We start from the raw sequence: 6,834 nt of genomic DNA on the forward strand, positions 1-6,834 counted from the left end.
TTAATGGTCCAATCTTACATGGTCCAATCTTGCATGGTCCAATCTTACATGGTCCAACCTTGCATGGTCCAACCTTGCATGGTCCAATCTTACATGGTCCAACCTCACATGGTCCAATCTTACATGGTCCAACCTTACATGGTCCAACCTTACATGGTCCAATCTTACATGGTCCAACCTTACATGGTCCAATCTTACATGGTCCAATCTTACATGGTCCAACCTTACATGGTCCAACCTTACATGGTCCAACCTTACATGGTCCAATCTTACATGGTCCAACCTTACATGGTCCAACCTTACATGGTCCAATCTTACATGGTCCAATATTGCATGGTCCAATCTTGCATGGTCCAACCTTACATGGTCCAATCTTACATGGTCCAACCTTACATGGTCCAACCTTACATGGTCCAATCTTACATGGTCCAATCTTACATGGTCCAACCTTACATGGTTCAACCTTACATGGTCCAATCTTACATGGTCCAATCTTGCATGGTCCAATCTTACATGGTCCAACCTTGCATGGTCCAACCTTGCATGGTCCAATCTTACATGGTCCAACCTTACATGGTCCAACCTTACATGGTCCAATCTTACATGGTCCAACCTTACATGGTCCAACCTTACATGGTCCAATCTTACATGGTCCAATCTTGCATGGTCCAATCTTACATGGTCCAACCTTGCATGGTCCAACCTTACATGGTCCAACCTTACATGGTCCAACCTTACATGGTCCAATCTTACATGGTCCAACCTTACATGGTCCAACCTTACATGGTCCAATCTTACATGGTCCAACCTTACATGGTCCAACCTTACATGGTTCAACCTTACATGGTCCAATCTTACATGGTCCAATCTTGCATGGTCCAATCTTACATGGTCCAACCTTGCATGGTCCAACCTTGCATGGTCCAATCTTACATGGTCCAACCTTACATGGTCCAACCTTGCATGGTCCAATCTTACATGGTCCAACCTTACATGGTCCAACCTTGCATGGTCCAACCTTACATGGTCCAACCTTACATGGTCCAACCTTACATGGTCCAATCTTACATGGTCCATATATATTATTGGACCATGTAAGATTGGACCATGCAAGGTTGGACCATGTAAGGTTGGACCATGTAAGATTGGACCATGTAAGGTTGGACCATGTAAGGTTGGACCATGTAAGGTTGGACCATGTAAGATTGGACCATGCAAGGTTGGACCATGCAAGATTGGACCATGCAAGATTGGACCATGTAAGATTGGACCATGTAAGGTTGGACCATGTAAGGTTGGACCATGTAAGATTGGACCATGTAAGGTTGGACCATGTAAGGTTGGACCATGTAAGGTTGGACCATGTAAGATTGGACCATGCAAGGTTGGACCATGCAAGGTTGGACCATGTAAGATTGGACCATGCAAGATTGGACCATGTAAGATTGGACCATGTAAGGTTGAACCATGTAAGGTTGGACCATGTAAGATTGGACCATGTAAGGTTGGACCATGTAAGGTTGGACCATGTAAGATTGGACCATGTAAGGTTGGACCATGTAAGGTTGGACCATGCAAGGTTGGACCATGTAAGATTGGACCATGCAAGATTGGACCATGCAAGATTGGACCATGTAAGATTGGACCATGTAAGGTTGGACCATGTAAGGTTGGACCATGTAAGGTTGGACCATGTAAGATTGGACCATGCAAGGTTGGACCATGTAAGGTTGGACCATGTAAGATTGGACCATGTAAGGTTGGACCATGTAAGGTTGGACCATGTAAGATTGGACCATGTAAGATTGGACCATGCAAGGTTGGACCATGCAAGGTTGGACCATGTAAGATTGGACCATGCAAGATTGGACCATGTAAGATTGGACCATGTAAGGTTGGACCATGTAAGGTTGGACCATGTAAGGTTGGACCATGTAAGATTGGACCATGCAAGGTTGGACCATGCAAGATTGGACCATGCAAGATTGGACCATGTAAGATTGGACCATGTAAGGTTGGACCATGTAAGGTTGGACCATGTAAGATTGGACCATGTAAGGTTGGACCATGTAAGGTTGGACCATGTAAGGTTGGACCATGTAAGATTGGACCATGCAAGGTTGGACCATGCAAGGTTGGACCATGTAAGATTGGACCATGCAAGATTGGACCATGTAAGATTGGACCATGTAAGGTTGAACCATGTAAGGTTGAACCATGTAAGATTGGACCATGTAAGATTGGACCATGTAAGGTTGGACCATGTAAGGTTGGACCATGTAAGATTGGACCATGTAAGGTTGGACCATGCAAGATTGGACCATGCAAGATTGGACCATGTAAGATTGGACCATGTAAGGTTGGACCATGTAAGGTTGGACCATGTAAGATTGGACCATGTAAGGTTGGACCATGTAAGGTTGGACCATGTAAGGTTGGACCATGTAAGATTGGACCATGTAAGATTGGACCATGCGTGACCCAACATGTTTTAAAATCGTCACCACGAGTTTTCGTCACACTCAACAATGGGACTTTAATTAGTGTACAGATGCTAGTTGTCTGATTGGTCAGTTTGAGAATCAACAGAGCTCTCGTGGATCCACGGAAACACGTGGAAAAAAACAACAAGAGAAAAAACGGCTTCGCGATGCGCTAAACAATGAATTGTTTACGGTATATAATATTTTATTTACGGTATATAATGTATTATTTACCAAATCATGAATTATATAGCGGAAACCTATTATATAGCTATATAAAGCATTATTTAGTGTAATAATACTATTTCAAGGCAAAAACAGTAAATAATAAATTATTTATCTAAATAATAAATTATTTATCTAAATAATAAATTATTTATCTAAATAATATTTTATTTAGATAAATAATATTTTATTTAGATAAATAATATTTTATTTAGATAAATAATATTTTATTTACATATAATATTTTATTTATCTAAATAATATTTTATTTAGATAAATAATATTTTATTTATCTAAATAATATTTTATTTATTTAAATAACACTTTATTTACATATAATATATTGTTTAGAGAAAACGCGTAATTATTTATAAATAATGAGTTATTTACAAACACAATCTCTTATTTATGCTAAACAATGCATTATTTAGTGCTCTGGGCTCTCTTTTTTCTGTATCTGTAAATAATGCATTGTTTAATTTAAACAATGCATTATTTAGCTAAATAATGCATGATATAGCTAAATAAAGCATTGTTTAGCTAAATAACGCGTTATTTAGCTAAATAATGTGTTATTTAGACATCAAGAGCTAAAAGGGACTTTTGCACCATTCGGATTGCCATAATTTGTGTCTCACGCCTTTCGCCACGCATCTCACTTCTCCTTCGGGATCTTTGTGACACTTGAAAGTAAGGCTTTATATTTCGTGGAAAAGGGCAGCTGTTGGGTTCTGGCTCTCACAATCCGCGGTTCAACAGAATGAGTTCTCATGTAACTGAATCTATACTTAAAAGTTACTTGGTGATTTTGAAAGCTTGATAACACAAGTCCCAAGATTGTAGACATGCTACGATGCCTTTAATCGAAGAAAGTTTTCATTCTTGCAATGCAGCCCGCTCGAAAATTAACTTCCCTTGGAAGCGTGACGTTTAGTCAGGAATCGACCGGGTGGAACGGCGCTCTCATCATGCCGTGTAGTGGGCCCAATCGGCCTGGTGTCTAATCTTGCTCTCAAGTATACTTCACAGAAAGGTAAAGATCGATAAACTAAAGACGGGGTGCAAGGGAGACTTCTCCCTTGAAAAGAACATTTCAAAGAGTAGACAATAACGGAGTTCATTACATATATCCCCCCCCCCTCCTCCTCCTGCTTTTTGCTCAGGTGCTCGCCCCTTGAACCCTGTTTTTTGTGTGTGTGTGCATACTTCTTCAACTATTCACAGATATTGTAACGCGCCGAGGGACACACAGACACACACACACAACCACACACACACACACACACACACACACACCGCATAACCATCACCCACACAGTTTGAACAATTCATCTTTGATTTTTTTCCCGGCTAAAACCCCATCCACGCGTAATCAAACAAACACACACACACACACACACACACACACACACAAAAACACGCACACACAAACACACACACACACACACACACACTCACACACCGCACACACCGCATAACCATCACAAACACAGTTTGAACAATTCATCTTTGATTTTTGCCCCATCCCCCATTCTCCACCCTAGCTTCACTTTTCCATCTTTGTTTCTGTCTGTTTTTACATTTAGTCAAGTTTTGGGGGAATCGAGACGAGGGTCGTGGTGTATGTGTGTGTGTGTGTCTGTGCGTGTGTGTGTGTGTGTGTAGAGCGATTCAGACTAAACTACTGGACCGATCTTTATGAAATTTGACATGAGAGTTCCTGGGAATGATATCCCCGGACGGTTTTTTTCATTTTTCCAATAAATGTCTTTGATGACGTCATATCCGGCTTTTTGTAAAAGTTGAGGCGGCACTGTCACACCATCATTTTTCAATCAAATTGATTGAAATTTTGGCAAAGCAATCTTCGACGAAGGCCGGACTTCGGTATTGCAATTCAGCTTGGTGGCTTAAAAATTAATTAATGACTTTGGTCATTAAAAATCTGAAAATTGTAAAAAAACATAACTTTTTTTATAAAACGATCCAAATTTACGTTCATCTTATTCTTCATCATTTCCTGATTCCAAAAACATATAAATATGGTATATTTGGATAAAAAAAAAGGTCTGAAAATTAAAAATATAAAAATTATGATCAAAATTACATTTTCCAAATCAAGTTAAAAACACTTTAATCTTATTCCTTGTCGGTTCCTGATTCCAAAAACATATAGATATGATATGTTTGAATTAAAAACACGCTCAGAAAGTTAAAACGAAGAGAGGTACAGAAAAGCGTGCTATCCTTCTCAGCGCAACTACTACCCCGCTCTTCTTGTCAATTTCACTGCCTTTGCCACGAGCGGTGGACTGACGATGCTACGAGTATACGGTCTTGCTGAAAAATTACAGTGCGTTCAGTTTCATTCAGTGAGTTCGACAGCTTGACTAAATGTTGTATTTTCGCCTTACGCGACTTGTTGATTTTTACATTTAGTCAAGTTTTGACTAAATGTTTTAATCGAAACGAGGGTCGTGGTGTATGTGTGTGTGTGTGTGTGTGTGTGTGTGTGTGTGTGTGTGTGTGTGTGTGTGTGTGTGTGTGTGTGTGTGTGTGTGTCTGTGTGTGTGTCTGTGTGTGTGTAGAGCGAATCAGAGTAGGCCCTAAACTACTGTACCGATCTTCATAAAACTTTACATGAGAGTTCCTGGGAATGATATCTTTAGACTTTTTTTATATATTTTTTTATAAATGTCTTTGATGACGTCATATCCGGCTTTTTGTAAAAGTTGAGGCGGCACTGTCACACCCTCATTTTTCATTGAAATTGATTGAAATTATGGCCAAGCAATCTTCGACAAAGGCCGGACTTTGGTATTGCATTTCAGCTTGGAGGCTTAGAAATTAATTAATGAGTTGGGTCATTAAAAATCTGATAATTGTAATTAAAAAAAATTTTTTATAAAACGATCCAAAAATAATTTCATCTTATTCTTCATCATTTTCTGATTCTAAAAACATATTAGTATGTTAATGTTATGCTTGGATTAAAAACAAGCTCTGAAAATTAAAAATATGAAAATTATGACTACAATTAAATTCATGGAATCGATTTAAAAACAAGTTCATCTTATTCCTTGTCGGTTCCTGATTCTAAAAACATAATAGATATGATATGTTTGAATTAAAAACAAGCTCAGAAAGTTAAAAAGAGCAGAGGTACAGAAAAGCGTGCTATCCTGCTCAGCGCAACCACTACCGCGCTATTCTGGCTAGTCAATTTCACTGCCTTTGCCACGAGCGGTGGACTGACAATGGCATTGTCAATGCTACGAGTTTTCGGTCTTGGTGAAAAAAATGCAGTGCGTTCAGTTTCATTCTGTGAGTACGACAGCTTGACTAAATGTTGTATTTTCGCCTTACGCGACTTGTTTTTTTCTCGGCCGAACGGCCTCCCTTCCCCATTCTCCATCTGCACCACTTTCCCATCTTTGTTTCTGTCTCTGTCCCCTTTATTTTATCTCGCCTACCTACTTGAGTGAGTAACTGAAGAGGTATTATCATCATGACCCTACTAGGTCCCCCGCCCCCGAGATATTCAAACTGAGTAGGCCTACCAACTCCCAGCCTGTAGGACAATATAGAGAAAACAGTCCTTCTTCCCTCGCACCATTGGCGAGTGGAACGCCCTCCCACCGCACAGGCAGTAACATCAGCCTCGGTGGATGCATTCAAGACCCTGATTTAGACCCCCCCCCCCCCCCCATCATCTTCCCACTCTCAAAACCCTCCCATTTCATGCCCCCTGCCCTCTCCGGTCCACCCCCCCCCCCCCTCTTCCCACTCCCAAAACCCTACTCAGCCCCCCCCCCCCCCCCTCCACGTATTGCTGCAGCTAACTCCAAGAACACCAGAATCTTCAACAAGTCGCGTAAGGCGAAATTACTACATTTAGTCAAGCTGTGGAACTCACAGAATGAAATTGAACGTAGTCCGCCGCTAGTGCAAAAGGCAGTGAAAGTGACGAGCCTGTTTGGCGCGGTAGCGGTTGCGCTGTGCTTCATAGCACGCTTTAGCCTACTGTACCTCTCTTCGTTTTAACTTTCTGAGCATGTTTTTAATCCAAACATATCATATCTATATGTTTTTGGAATCAGGAACCGACAAGGAATAAGATGAAAGT

Source organism: Littorina saxatilis, linkage group LG3 (genome assembly GCF_037325665.1).
Source record: "Littorina saxatilis isolate snail1 linkage group LG3, US_GU_Lsax_2.0, whole genome shotgun sequence".
Classification (NCBI taxonomy): Eukaryota; Metazoa; Mollusca; class Gastropoda; order Littorinimorpha; family Littorinidae; genus Littorina; species Littorina saxatilis.